We start from the raw sequence: 15,665 nt of genomic DNA on the forward strand, positions 1-15,665 counted from the left end.
GAAGGTATTCGTGTATATTTTCATCGTGTATGACAAATTTCACGAGTATGCTATTTGCAGCAGAGAAATGTTTTTGAAATCTTTTGAAATCACTCGGTGAAATTTGAAAAAATTGTACGTAGAGATCACGTGTTGTGTGAGATTGCTCGTCAGTCAATTACTCTTGTTTCATCAATCATTAATTATATCAGCTTTAACGCTGACATTAATTTTTTTTGAGACTGGTGACAAATTTTGTCAATATTGTCACGATGAAGGCAATCGTAATTAATTACGAAGATAATGAAATTTCGACAGTACCGCGTGAGAAAAAAAAAAAAAAAGAGAATGAAAATTTCACTTTCTGATCTTTATTCATTTATCATAGATCGTTAGTTTGATATTAGGGAGAGACGGTCACGCACAAGACACAGGAGTCTTTCTATCCACGTTGGGAGTTTCTTCGTGATTCTTGTTCTTACGGATCACGTGATTCACAGAAAAATTACAGAATGATTTCGGTGGAATCCAACGAAAACAGCTGAGATGGCCAGTGTCAAAGAAATATCGCGAAGAAAAACGTGGATTCTTTCGCTCGGTAGGAAAGTTATCGATGGAGAGCGAGATCAAAGGTTCTCCTGTCACGATTAATTACACCTAGCTCGAAAATACGTCAAAGCTGAGAGATATATCTTTAGTTTAGTTTACTGCTCAAAAATTGTGGAAATTCAGCGGAAAATATTTACTTCTCTCGGAGTTACGCGCGTTAAGAAACTTACTTACTTATCTGTAGATCCACTTTTCCACAATTTTATTCTGTGCATTTATAATATATATATTTCATTAATTCTGCTATACGAATGATCTAGACATTTTACACTGACGCGAGTAGTTAGAAAATTTTTTTTTCTAGCATAGTAAGCGACGAATATTATAGCGATCGGACAAACATTTCAGAATGATGATCGATGATCATCGTCGACGAACAATTTTCAAATAACTTTCAGACGAGAGACGCACTTCCAATGCATATTTTTTTTTTTTTTTTTTTACCATGTGCATTGTAATATTGTACAAAATATTCAATATCGCGTCTCGCAGGCAGAAACGTATAAATGTCAGTGCAGTGTGTATATTAATTGTTTTCCACGGGCCAGAGATACTCCATGCGAGCGGAATGAAATATTTGAGATTCGCGGGGAAAGTGGCAATAAAACGAATGTCTCAAGCTCATTGATATTCCACGTGCCTCGATATACTCTCCGGGGAGAGAAAGGATTCGTGTGTTTTAGCGTGTCGTCCGTTACAGCTTCAACGTGACGCACCGTGAAATAAAAATGAAAAAAAAAAAAAAAGAAAAAAGAAAAGGAAAGAAAAAATAAAGCTCCCGGAGAGAAGATATAATAACAGGAACGGAAAAGAGAGAAGACCACCAGCGGGAGAAGCAATCGAATCATTTTAATGTTAAATTAATCGAACGTTTCCTTTGAACTACTCTTACCAAGCTTAATAACGTTTTACATTCGCGACAACTGATCCCGTTTAATGGATTCTCCCGTCGGTTCTACGGAGACGTTCCTCCCCCGACGACCTGGAGGAACTATACTTATTAAGTAGAAAATCTTTGATCATCACCGAGACGCGATTATGAAATGGCGTCCGAGCTTCTTGCTCGCGGACAGAGTCGCGTTTAATTAAAACAGATCGTTTTCATTGGGCGGACAAACCTCTGCAATAGACGTTACGTTTAATCCGCGTCAGTTGTCTCCGATCGACAATTCCATAGCCTTTAATGCCGGGTCGAATTAAACGCTTTGAACCACTTCGTAAACTAGATACCCGACGTTTCCTTTCTCTAATTATCGTCGACCGTTCTGTATCGACGCTATTCCGTTTCCTAACGACGTCGAACGAATCCACCGGATCGAATGGATCTATGGACACGGATTTCGTTTTTTTTTTTTATCCTTTTCCTTCGTCTGTAGAATTCTGAACAAAGGTTCGGAGATCCTACCTTGCGGATATTCCGTTTCAGAGAAACGCGAGTCGAGAAGTAGAGATTTATTTCATTCGTTAAATATTAGGACTATAATGTTCCTCACGGACCACCTAACTGTTTAGCCACGTTCCATCGCTGTGATTTTATAATTCCAACTCTGTATTAAATTGGCTCAAGGTAGATGTTTGGCTTCAAGGTCTCGTCGCCGAAAGAAATTCGAAGAAGCTACGAGCTGAATTTTTAAATTTCGTAATTAGTAATTATTAATTACATAAAAAAGAAATTTTCAAATTACGTCAGCAGACGAGAGTCTCAGGATGTATGCGACGACTGCATCCGTCAGCGTTAAACATTCACAGCTTCGTTAAACAGAAAGAAGAACTGTTCCTTAATATTAATTAACCTTAATCGATATGAATTAAGATCGAATTACTTGCAACGTTAATTTTTCATTTCATCAGTCTCTCCGGAGGATCTTATATCCTCTTAAGGGACAAGCCGATCGGAACGAGCAGTCGACAGATTAGACAAATGAATGATTTGACGAATTTCATTCTTCGTTCGCCCGAGGAGAGATACTGTTCTAACATTCCGTTTCATTTTGCAAGCATCTTCATCCGATATCAACCGAACGAGCTTTGTACATGCAACTACATCATCTCATCTTTTTTTAAAAGTACTACGCTTGCAAAGACTGCCGAGCGAGTTTGCGCGTTGGTTACACGACGTCTTATCTCCCTTTGTCTAGTCGCAAAGCTTGTCGGTTAAAGTAATTCAATGCAGATGCGCGTGATCCCGAGGGGATCTTCTAAGGAACTCGTTTCACTCAGCTTCCTTATTTCGTTTCGCCGGAAGCTACGCCGTTTCACTACTGTGAGCAGACCATTGCCCGCAAATTGAATGCCGACGAAAGGCGAAACCGTAGCTAAAACCGTCAAACCAATCAAGAAGTTTCCTCGTATCCCTCGTGTTACCAGAGCGTTCGCCATGTAAATCCGTCGATAGCTCTGTCAGCGATACTCCCTCGGGAACGAGATGCCAGCGAAAAACGAAAATTTTCAAAAGTTTCGTTGAAGCAAATGTCACCGATTGGAAGTTTAGATATTGTTTCGGTGAATGAAGGTTGCTCGTCCAGTCCGATCGTCGAAGCAATAAATTTAATTGAGAGCTTTTATTCCTACGAGCGTGTAATGTCGAATTAGTCACCGAAGCTGTCTTTTCGGAGGAGTGATCCTACGCGCGTTCACTTACTTATTCCACCGACGCGACGCCAAAGTGGAATAAATCGAAACGTTATTTACTCGCAGATCCACTTTTGCGCACAGACAACTTTTAATTGAACCCTGGGACGGTATTCGTAAATTCTGAATATTCAATTTTACCGAGAGTTTCGATTTAGGAGACAAATACCAAGTGAAAACCTGGGGAACCTTGGACAATTAGATTTAAATGCATTGTGTATAATTCAAAATTTCTTCTCTCGATCACTGCTTCAACAAATGTCCCCGTACCGTAAATTTCCTCGTCGCATCACAACTTTGTATCTCAGTCTATTTCGCTTCTGTTTAATTCAAGTCAGATTTCACATGAACGTCCAGCTATTTAGCTGAGTTACCACGGACATTGAGAAGTATTGTATATCGCGCTTCTTCCAACTTGTCTAATTTCCTTTCGTTATTCAAATTCGTTGAGTCAGTGCTCGTCCTCTTCCGCGTGCAACAATCGCCATTTTAATCTAGACTCGCGAGATCTTTGTTGCTTTCGTCGAAATAAGCTGCGCGAAAAGGGGATTGTTTCTGCACTTTCCTGCAAGTTGCACGGCTGCCCCTGTCCCGACCCAATTTCAATTTCACTCGCCTAGTTGCACGATAATTAGCTGTCTGCTCGCTCGTTTCCAGTATCGGGACACCGGGGCCAGTTTCGCGCGATGCCAATTCGCACGAGCTCGTTCTTCCAGATCCATGCCGTGATCACTTCCCCATTGATCCTCGACTTCTATCGTTTCGCGCCGTATAATAAACCGAAGAATCACCGAACACGCGTTCGATCGATGCTCGAGATCTCGCTTCCTCCTTAACCACTTGCGCTGGCAACTGATTGCGGACCATAACGAGCGACCGAACCGTAGAACCAGTGATTCGCCGCTTTCTTTTCGAACTCGTCGGTATGACATCGCCGGATAGAAAATTATTGAGATAGTAATAAATTTCTTATTTGCGTTGCCTATTTTCCTTTACTTAAACATATTTGAAACTCTGAAAATATTACAATTTTGAAACAAAAAAATTGTCGACGGGCGTGACACGTCGTTCCAGCGGAATAGCCAGGTTATTTGGCCACTCAGAGACAATTCGTGGGCATCGACGCGAAATTTCGACGACTCGAATCTCGTCGGCGCGCGTTAGCAAATTAAACCAGTGGGCAATCCGTTAATTTTCGAACGCCGGTCGTGTCTCCTCTATCCTCGCAGCAGTTTAACGTTACAACTCGCTTGTTAACTCTCGCCGCTAACAACCGCGATCGCATTTGCATACGCGCCGCGTGATTCCTCCCGGCGAAACTTTAGCCTCGCGTCATTAAAGTTAACTCGATACACGGGCGCGCTTGAACAGGCGTTTCACTCCCGTTTCATCCCATCTTTCCTCTTCTTTTTCTCTCTTCGCGCGGAAGCTGTTCGCTTCCGTCCAAGCGGAAACTAGATTTGTTACTGGCGCGACGCGGTCTGGGACAGTGGGTCTCGGTTTCCAGAGATACGGGAAACCCTGCACCATTGATCAAGAATCGGCGCGGACTTTAATTCCCCCGAGCGCACGGGGAAACGGATTCGGGAATAATTCACGAACGGCCAGAGGTCTCTCTATCTCCCGTTTTTTTATTCCTTCTTGCGGATTATTCCAAGCTAATGCAGCTTTCAAGCAGCTGCGAGACTGGTTTGTCTGGTGGTCCGACGTGGCTAGTTTGGCCTGGCTAGTAATCCGCCACTTGGGAAATACCGATCCGTCGTCGAACGTAAAAAGAGGGAAACGCAGCAGGAGAGAGAGAGAGAGAGTTAAAGAGAGAGAGAGAGAGAGAGAGGAGGCTGTAGGATTTTGCAGGCGACGAAGAGGAAGGACGAGTCGCTTTCCACGGGATGCGACTTAGTTCCCTTGCTTCTGCTTCGACGAACATCGTTAAAGCGAATTAATTATCTACCCTCGGCTCCTTGAAAACGTTTGTTTACCATCGTCGGGATGGTAAGCTCTCCTCTCCACGGCTCGATAATTAACTCCGGCGACATCCCCTCCGTTATAAGAGACGTTACACTCGGCTAATCCAGATAATTAAACGAAATAACTCGAGCCTGCACTCGTTTTTCATTATCCGTATTTCGTTCAGGATCCGGAAGATCTGGTCCGATACCTCCGCGCAACTAATAAAAGTACCTCCTTCTGCGTTCCACTTCGATTCCCTTACAGACCGAATTCCCGATCCTCGCCAATTTCCATCTGGTTTCCCCATTTCGACGGCCTTCCTCGCGATCAGTCTTTTTTGCATGTTAATCGAATCTACCGCGATTTCATTTACGTTGATTCACGGGAAGTACGTATTTAATTCGTTGCGCTGGCAACTGGTTCGCGGACCATAACGAGTGACCGAACCGTATACAATAATTCGTCGTTTTCTTTTCCTTTCGAACTCGTCGTCATGATATCACTGTATAGAAAGTATTGAAAAGTAATAGAATTATATAGAATATATATAATTATATTATATCATTTTATATTTCTTTATAATATAATTGTAATGGAATTATTAAGAAGTAATCACTTGTTTTTGCCTGGGTTACATTTAAATATAATTAAAACTGAGAAAATGTTGCAATTTGGGAGAAAAAAATTCTCATTCCGGCGCAAGAGGTTAAATAGTCAGCGATCGTTGGCAACTCTTTTGGAATTTTGTCAAGCTTTCTTGAGAAAATTTCAGCCGCGATAGAAACTCCCAGTGAGCGTGTCTCTCTTTCTCGTCGCGAGTGGGTTTTACAGTTTCTATGACGTTGAAGCGGATTACCAACCTGTTCAAAAAGTAAAAATTCACGACGAGTCCCAATTTTTTCGAAACGTGCGCGAACATGATTTTCAGCTTCGTCGTCCCGAATTCCTCCAAATCGAAACGTTGCGCGAAGTTTTTCCTCTTTTGGTCGTATATTTCAACGATTATATTCCCTATTATTGTAATCCTTAATATGTAGAGAGAATTCCTTAACATACGAGAGAAATTACTCAGAATGCTTGCGATAAATATCTCGCAACTTCTACGGTCCAGTTTCCAATTTAATTTCCAATTTTTCCGATACTATCGTAGCAGCGTATGAAATTTCATGAATTCTCTGCAACAAAAGTTCACATATGAACGCTTTATTGGGGAGGCATTCTCCGATTCTGCAACGTTAAACGTCGAGGATGCTCAACAATTCGAGTGACTTTCGTCAATCGAGAAAGAAATCGAGTATCGGCAATGTTAGGTGAGTGAATCGCACTATTTCCAATGTTTATGGAACGAAATGTCGAAGAAATGATCATCTTTTAATTTAATCCTTTGCACTCGATTGTGAGAGGGCGTTTTAAATCTAGCCAATAGCTCAGACTTTCTCTTTTTATAATTTACGAACGTATACGTGTGTTGTGCTGTATGACGCGTTGTACAATAGTATAATATCTGAATAGACGCCTAGAGTGAAACCTATAATAACAACGTAAGAAGAACAAAAAAACTTCGAAAGAAGAAATTTTTGAATGCAGTCTTAAATGAGTCAATAATAAATTCAAATAATTCGGAACAACTCACATAAACTCGACTTCTTATTGCATCTTACGAAAGTATAAAAAATAATGGAGGATATTATTTTTCCAGAGATTGAAACCATGTATCATTAACTGTTTTATATGACACTTGTTCCAGCAAATCCGCAATACGCGTCGATGATTGATTTAAATTTTGAAACAAAATTTCGTTAAAATGTTAAGTACCAATTGAACGATTATTCCCAATGCTCTGTCATTTCATTCGAAAATTCGTAAATAAATAAATTGCTGGCAGATGATACGAGAAATTTTTAAAATAGTTTCAAAGAAACTGGATTAATCCCCCAGTAAACGTCGTAGACTGTTCTTTAAAAGAAATCTTGCAAAATCTTGTAAAATCTCCCTCTAAAATTTCGCGCATTATATCAACAAGCTTGTTGTTATCTATAGAGAGCGACTCATAATTCACGTAACTTGCTTCGAAAGTTCCGCGTGCTTTATTAACAAGCTTGTTATTGTTTCACGCAGAAATTTAATATCAGCAAATTGCGTCCCGCGTCTGGCGGAATTTTCGGTAATGAAACTACGCTCAATTGTGCGGGAAAGCTCTCGAATGATTCATTTGTCATCTTATCTAGAGGGCACAGAGCAAAAAAGGAAACCGACGGCACTTTGCAAGCTCACGTTCCAAGGGGAAAGAACACTCCGCAAATTTTTCCCTCGCGGGTGAGAAAAAGCTTTGTTCTTCGTTCTCGGGTCGCGGAGAATCCGAGTAAACCTCACGCCAAAAATTTGCAAACGTCCAGTCATTTTCAAGATTTCTCTCTGCCCTCTTTTATTTTTTTGCTCTCTCTTTTTTTCTCTTCATTTTCGGACGAATCTTCTCGCGCGGAAAATGTCTACGACAACGTCCGGCTGTTAAACCGCACGGTCGCCGTTATTGGCGGAGAAATTTGGAAACGGAAAATCAGAGAGTCCGTGGCTTCTCTCATTTCGATGGGATTGCTCACGCTCGGACGATTTCAGTTTTCCGTTTTCACGTGTGTGCGAATAGCTCGCAGGAGAAAATTGTTACAACGAGGCTTCTCTCGGTAACATGAATTACGATGACAAGGGTATTGTTGCGATAAATAGTCGCGGCTCGATATCGTTCGACTCGCATTAAATTGCGAATTATCGAAAATGCGCGCAACAACCTACGGTGATAGCGCACGTTTCGAGCGCTTAATTAGACGCGGAGCGTCTTAATTAGACAGAGAGAAGCATCGTTATTGACTCGTTTTATTCCCCCCCGTGCAATTTAGGGAATGCATTACGCGTTGGTATTATCTTCGGGCCGATATTATTTGCTTCGTGGATTTTGTCATCGGGAATGTTCGACCAAAACGAGCAAAACGAAACATCACGGGTTCGAGAATTTACAGTAAGGTTTATCGCCGATAGATTCTGCCGGAAGCGAGATAAATAAAAAAAAAAAAATTATTAGGAAGTGTTGTTTCGTTCGATGATTTAGTCCACGGGCGCAATCTGTTTTTTTTTTTTCGCAGAGAGAATGCATCGTCAAGTTTATTCCGTGTTGCAATAAAACTATATATAAATTTCCTCCATTGTTAATGAAGTTTGGCATTTATATTATTCGTTTCCCGTCGTATTTGTTATTTCTAATTTCGCGCGTTTCAATTTCACCGAGCCGAAATCCAAAATTTCTCGACGAGTCCGCTTCGTTTGCCGGAAAAATTTACACCAAAAGGCGCGGTTGTTGACTTATGATTTCCCTGCGAGCTTATCTGAGTGTTTCGGATTGATTAATCGTCTCCTTAACAATCTAGGTCAGTCATGACATTTCGCGCAAGATCAGCAAATGTTCTAACTCTACTTACAATGACTGGCACCAGCTTCCGGCGCTAGGAGGAAATGTTACGTACAACTTAGTTGAAACAGTTTCACAAAACTGAAATTCACGACACAGTTCTAGCATGGGTTCCGTATCGATTTTGGGAGAAAATGCGAGAACGCAAATATCTGCGAAACTTTTCAAAATTTAAATACAACACATATGTGTGTCAACGTGTTCTCCAAACTTCTTTCCCCCCCCCCCCCTCCAGATAATTTTTAGTAAGTTTTTAATAAATTTATCGAGCACCTGACCCACTTATCAGGTCCCGTATTTTGCTAGTTCAATGCAAATGCCGAACGATAAGCTACACCACACGCAAGAAACTTAAATCAGTGTGTCAAACTTAGTTGACACGCTGAACAACCAAAGTACGCCCAGCTGACAATCCTGATATATATTACCTCTTGATATGACAATCTCTATACCTGATTTCTTTTTATTCATTTTTCTCGTTTCTTTTCGAAATCTTGACTGTCAGGCAACGTTAGCTTCTCCGATAATCCCTCAACTAGTTCCACAGATTCCATGTACATGTACTTTCGAACGAAGCTACGTCCAGTTGTTTCGTCCCAACGGATTAAACTCGGATAAAATGTTCGATTTGATCGCCGTTGCTCATTCTGAAAGGAATAATTGAAACCGGAACCGAATCACTTCGAATCATTTCGTCTTTATTTCAATTGAAATTTCTCCCACATGGTGGCAAAGTTATTTCAGAGTTATCAGTCGAATAATCGCCAATGTTCGAAACGAACGAGTACTCGGCACGGATTTGACATTAGTCAGGAAAGAGTAGAGAAATTTCTTTATTTCCGGTGCGAAATTTTCGACTATCCGCAGGCGAATTAAAGTCAACATAATTCTCGCGACGCGAGTTTTCCGCATATTTGCTTCGTAAAGTGGAAATTCTTCGTGACAAGCCGCGCTGATCATCGGCGACACTATTATCGGGGCCCGATAAGCAGAAACTTCTTCCCCCGTTCCCACATATTTATTCGATTTTCTCGCCCCTCTTAGAAACGCGTCACCGCCTCGATCATCACCATTGACAAGCCTTTCTTGCCTTGTCCCGTTGATTTCTCTCTCTTCTTTTCTTCTTCTCTACCTCCTTTGGCTCGATCGAACCACCCTCTTCGCCGCGCATTATTTTCGCCACAGATATGTGGCTACGTTTTATCAATTTGTTTTGTCCCTCACGCACGACCTCCGCGAAGTACAATTTATTTGATTGCCAGCTCGACGGCCCGCATTCACAGAAATTGTTCAACCGTGTTGCAGATGCACATCGAAAGCCCGCCGCGATAAAATTCGCCCGCCGCTTTCTGTATATCCTCTTTATAAATTATTCGCGTGCTTCTACATGAACGCGGCTTAAGCGTGCGTATGTACGTACGTAGTCTTGTACGTACGTAATTTCGACTGAAATACAACGGCTCGCGGAGGCGTTCGATCAATCAACAAAGAAAACCTTCGCGCATACGTCGTGCGCGTTACGTAAGATATTTTCGAAAATTAGCACTGCCAGGATTTTTACTCGCTGTTTTCTGTAGAAATTCGTTTCATCCGATTTTTGCGCAAATTCCTATTTTTCTTCGAAGATGATGAAAAAAGTGGGTCTGTCGCGAACCAATATTATAATAGGTACTGCATTTCTGATGTTTTATATATTTTCGTGCATATACAGTCTATGTATTTTTTTGTACGTTCGAAACTCCTACAAAACTGCGTGAAGGAATTGAAATTTCTTCAGGAATTCGTTTCGTGTAAATTCGTATTTCCTTGAAGACGATGAGAAAAGTGGATCGATTGTGAACCAGTTGTGAAAGATACTTTATTCCCGATATTTTTATATATTTTATATATTTCCGTGCATGTGCGTTCTATGTATTTTTGTACGCTCAGGTTTTCTACAAAACGCGTCAAGTTGGAACTTCTTTTATTCATTTCGTTTGTATTACTTTGACGACTATGAAAATAATAAGCCTGTTACGAACCAATTGCAAAAGATTCTATTCCGTTATTTCGTACACAAATGTGCATTCTATGTATTTTCCTTTTTTTTTTTTTTTTGACGTTCAAACGTATAAAAATTCACGGTACAATAACGAAACACGGACGCCACGATTGTATCGGCGAGACTCGAAACCAATTTCAAGGTGTACCTACAATTAGAAGTTACGAGTAATTTATTCCAAACTCGTAATTGTTTTCAGAGGGTTTTAGAGTTTCATCCCTGTAAATCGTTTGTTTGCCTCGAATAAAAGGTGGTTTCGCTGTTAGTGTCAACCGAGTTACATTTTTGCCAAGTTTCGAACTATCTCCCCCTCGAGTTCCCCGGCTGATGAGTTTCCTCCGTTAGTGAAAAATCGTACAATCACTCCCAGCGTATAATTAATGACAAGCGTCATTTCGTCGCACACACTGTAGTACGTTAACTGAACAGGAGTTAATCGATCCTCGTTCAAATATACTTTGACGAGTTAATTGATGATTTTCCACAAACGGGGTAGTGAAGTGGGACGAGTGTTTCGCCGCAAATAGAATATTGCATTAATTTAATATGAATTCACTGACTAAAACTGGACGCTTGCAGCTTGCAAGCCGCTAATTCGAAGCGGTGTTAACACGGTGATCGGTACGCGTTGTAGAACCTGAGGCATTAACATTTAAAATTAGAAAACCACTTGTAGGTCTGGCGATGTGTTTGCATCGCTGCAACACTCTGCCCGGGAACGAGAAATGTTTGCCTATCAATTATTCGCCACTTCTCGTCCTGTTACACGCCTACGTCTATGTTGCGCTCTATTTTTACTCGGAGCCGTAAAATCCTCTCTCTTTTTTTCGTACGAGAGGCTGTTCGAGAGTCGCGATTCTTCGAACACACGATTCGTTGAATCGAACTGCATTCGAGTCTGCGTAAATTGAAAAACGAGCGAGTTTTAAAGAAGCGAGCGAGCTTTCACTTTCAATTACTTACTAATGTACATTTCGGAATATTCTGTGTATTTATGTAAAAATTTAGATACATTCGCGAAATATTGAAATCCTGCATGAACATTATTTCAAGAATTCCGGCAGCGTCTTCTACATTTTATGCACGTCGGTATTCAATTTCGAATTCTTCTCGAGAAATTCTTTTCGAGAAGAGGAACGCGTATTTTCCTATATAGTTTTACATTGATCTCCGTGTTGAAAAATTCCTTCACGAAGATTATTTCAAGACTTCCTAACTACCAAATTCCTACGTCAAAATCAATTACGAGTTAGTTGCAACGATATTACAATTTTCCTTTTCGCGTTTAGTTATCTCGTGAAATAACGTCGAACAGAGTAACCCGACCCCGTTCGTCGATAACTCGATTCGCCAGTGACTTGGTAAGTGATTTACCTTTCACGGCTGCCTTCCCCGTCTCCGCCGCTGCGAATTTCAGCCTTCTTAACCGGTCCTCTCAAATTCGTCGCTCGTTCGTTTACATCCTCCGTTTCAACGAGTCTTCGTACCCTGTCTGGCAAACATACGGTGCACACTTACGCGCCATTCACTCGTGACTTGCCTGCCTGTCCGTCGAGTCGACGAAATACCCTCATCCGCCACATTCAAAACGAAAAATCTACGAAACAAAGGTGGAAAGAATGCAAAAGAAACGCCAGTAGAAACTCGTCGACTTTCAAATTTTCAACTCCCGTGAAAGAAGGAAATCGAAATTCATGGTTGCCCGTATTATGTCACTATTATGACGGACCCACTCGGCGAGAACATTTACGAGAAAGAGCGCTGCTCTGTTATTTTCGATGGTTCGCGCGTTTCACGTCCCGACGATCGATGATCGTTCGACAGGCAATTTTGCAAGATCTATCTTCTTTTTTTTTTTTTTTTCAGGTCCGCTCAGAGTGAACAACCGTTCGTTACTGCGAAACGAGGGAATTTTCACCGGATGGTTGGACGTGTTCACCACGAGATATCAATTCGGCGAAATCGACAGCGCGCCGTAAACTGAAGCGAAACTTGGATTCGCGGAGGATCCGCGCTCCCTCGACGCAGTCGCAAAACACGATGCATCGTTTTGTCTACTCTTTCTCCTATTTCGACGCCTGACACCTCTCTCACCCTTCCGCCCAGGCCGCGGGATGCGCCGCCTCCAACCATCCCCCGTCATTTCTTTTTTTTTTTTTTTTTTTTCCCACGAATCGAAGTCGGCAACACGCCGATTCGATTTAAAACGAATGTTTCGCATTAACGGGGGTTCCCCTCGTCGACTTCTTTCCCCTATTCGCCACCGCGACCTTTGGAAATTTCGAAATTTTGACCCACAGTCTCTAAGCGAAATTTCGAGCGGACAAACAGGTGAAATCGTCGCGGCGATAAATATCAGTTAAAACTGACGGGAGATAATTAGGAGTCGGTAGTGTGCGATTAAACAGCGGCGCTAGTACGCATCTAGTTACTCAATCGATTTAATTACGTTGATACGTTTGACAAGCGTATCCGCCGAAAAACAACGGAATTTCGCCGAATTCTATAGCGTTCGGCGCGTTTGCAGGAAATTGAGCCAACACGCAGCCAGTGTTTCGAATTTCTAACGTTTGAATCAGTTGGCAGCTGCTTGAAAAGTAAAAAAAGAAAGAAAAAGGGAAGAAAAGTAAGAGGTGACGTTGATTTTTCAATCTTCGAATCTTTCGTTAATCGAGTCCGCGACGAGAATTTCGACGATAAACTAATTTTTACTTTCGATTCTACTCGAAAATGTTTAACGAGTGTACATGTCAAAGACCCGAGTCGAGTATTCTTATTGTAACTGTTAGATTCCACGTCCGTTCTTCGATGAAAATTCTGTTTGAGAGAATAACTTTCTCTCTTTCTCTCAACGCAAAGATGATCGGTAATTGCTGCTCACCGGGAACAGAGGTTCGGCAAAATTTCGCCAGTTCTCTGTTCTTCGAGCAGTCTCTCACCGAGATAGAAAGTCTCACTTTGGTTCATCGTTCCGGTCAGTTGCATCTTGCGATGCCAGATAAATCAGAGCTAATTAGAAATTCTCAGTTAAATCGTAATTGAAATATCCAGTTGCTCAGTCAACTTGATTATTCCATCATGAATCGCGAATCACTGTGAAACGAATTTACGTGAATGTTATAACGGGGGATGTATAACTCAATAAATAAATATTCCGCGGGCGATTCTATTGGCATCTCGCGCGCGAAAGAGAGAGAGGGAGAGGGAGAGGGAGAGAATGTGCTCGCAATAAGAGGCGGAAGACCTTTAGGAATGCATCTGTTGAACTCGATCGATTCGTGTTAAATCAGTGAAACGCAACAGTCGCTAGAAGCGTTATTTATTTCGTTCGATGCCGGCAGATTGGCGAAGCGGTCGGAATTTCTGGAAACGTCCAGACAACCGGCGGGCAGGGATTACGTTTGCGAATCCACTTGGAATTCAATTAGAATTTCCACGGTAAGTGACAACAACGAGCCAACACGACGAGTTGGTAACGCCATGCAACACGTTTCAAGCAACTCGGTGAGAAAAAGCGGTAATTATTATTTTTTTTTTTTTTTTTTGTCTTCAGTCGTCGAGTTGCGATCGCCAGTTGCGATCACGCGGCCGATTCGTCGACACGCGTCAAGGTTTTTAAACGTTCGACAACGCGATAGAAATCGTTTGTTGACTGTTTAATCTTCAGCGTGGCGCGTTCGAGGATCCCGAGTTTTTTGTTGAAAAGATTTCGCTAATTCTTTAATCCTCGAGTTGCGTTTGCTGCGACGTGTTGGTGTTCGTGAGCGACTCGTCGATACGTGGCCAGAGATTCCAAGTCTGCGGACCGTTCTCGCCGAGAGAGGGAATAAAAATTCGAATTAATTCCTTAGCGTTCGAATCTCGTTGCTCGTTACGTATCGGATTCGCGAGAATCTCGTGCTTTCGAAAGCGATGAAAACGATTAATACTGTTTGTACGCGAGAAAGAAAATGAAATTTCGTTAACCTTTTAGCATTCCGATCGATGATCCAGCCGGTCCTTGACGAGAGATAGAAAATCACGTTACTTTTATCATTCGGCTTGTTTCTCCTCTCTGGTCGAAAATTTCATACACCGTCCGCGTGTATTTCCGGATAATCGACGAATTAATAAGCTTCGCCTGTGAATTGTTGTGAAAATTCCGGCACTCGTGCCGCTGGCACTCCGATCTTCGTTTATCGAGAGAGTGTCGATCAATTTTCCCAACGTGAATAAATCATCCTGCAAATGTCGAATTACCCAGCAGACAGAAATGGATGATCCCACCGATTTACGAACCAAGCTGCAGGCCAGTTTCATCGATCGCCGTAAAGAGACGAACTTTTAATCGCGAAGAGCAACACGAGAACAGCACCAGTCAGAAGGAGGAGATCTTCGTTGGACAAGCTCGCAGGTACGTAGAGCTTTCAACCTCTCAGGTCGTTGCAACAACGATCAATTTATTAACACACGATCCGATCGACAGCCCTTTTGTTCTGCCCTTGATTCTGTTCGTTCGTTCCTTGCCATCGCCTGCGCGACCACGTTTCATTAGAATTCTCGAACCTCGGCCAATTTTGCCTCTCGCCATTTCACTGGTTATTATTTTTCTATTTAAATTCAAATCTCATCAGTCGTTCAATTCCGTGCTACGAATTAAAATTTAAATTTTCGCATCCTCAAATTTTCATTCGCCGTTCCGTCGAAATTAAAGGAATTTACGAACGATGGAGAATATTTCCAAGTTTCTGTTCGAACGTTTGTGAAACATTTCTGAAAACAACGCAAGACTATTAGAATATCTGGAATATCGATGTTCTTGAAATGATCTCTTTCAAATTGGCAAAGTGTTTCGTTCCCTTTTCACGTGCCATTTATTTTCCTTTCCTAATTACATCGTCTCTACTGAACAGAGAGAGAGAGAGAGAGAGAGAGAGAAATGATTCTTTGGTATTAAAATTCAACACCATCTCCCACCGTTCGTCCGAAATTCTACCAACCTTTCTATCTTCCCCA

The 15,665-nt window shown here is 41.8% G+C and overlaps 2 protein-coding genes across 4 annotated transcripts in view; one reads left to right on the forward strand and one right to left on the reverse strand.

Moving 5' to 3' along the window:
- LOC122538488 (neuropeptide CCHamide-2 receptor-like) overlaps positions 1 to 12,541 on the reverse strand; it is a 36,960-nt gene extending 24,419 nt beyond the window's left edge. For 2 of the 3 annotated variants that reach the window (XM_043672624.1, XM_043672642.1), the window contains exon 1: positions 12,045 to 12,541. The gene's annotated coding sequence lies outside the window, so the exon portion shown is untranslated. Of the gene's footprint in view, positions 1 to 9,057; positions 9,132 to 12,044 lie in introns of those variants that run through there. The other variant, XM_043672632.1, reaches the window with a different exon arrangement.
- A 163-nt stretch (positions 12,542 to 12,704) lies between these two features.
- The window catches only part of LOC122538478 (neuropeptide CCHamide-1 receptor-like), a 47,300-nt gene continuing 44,339 nt past the window's right edge, over positions 12,705 to 15,665 (forward strand). The window contains exon 1 of the mRNA XM_043672611.1: positions 12,705 to 15,063. The gene's annotated coding sequence lies outside the window, so the exon portion shown is untranslated. The remainder of the gene's footprint in view (positions 15,064 to 15,665) is intronic.

This window comes from Frieseomelitta varia, unplaced genomic scaffold, assembly GCF_011392965.1.
Source record: "Frieseomelitta varia isolate USP_RPSP 00005682 unplaced genomic scaffold, Fvar_1.2 scaffold_1017, whole genome shotgun sequence".
Taxonomy (NCBI): domain Eukaryota; kingdom Metazoa; phylum Arthropoda; class Insecta; order Hymenoptera; family Apidae; genus Frieseomelitta; species Frieseomelitta varia.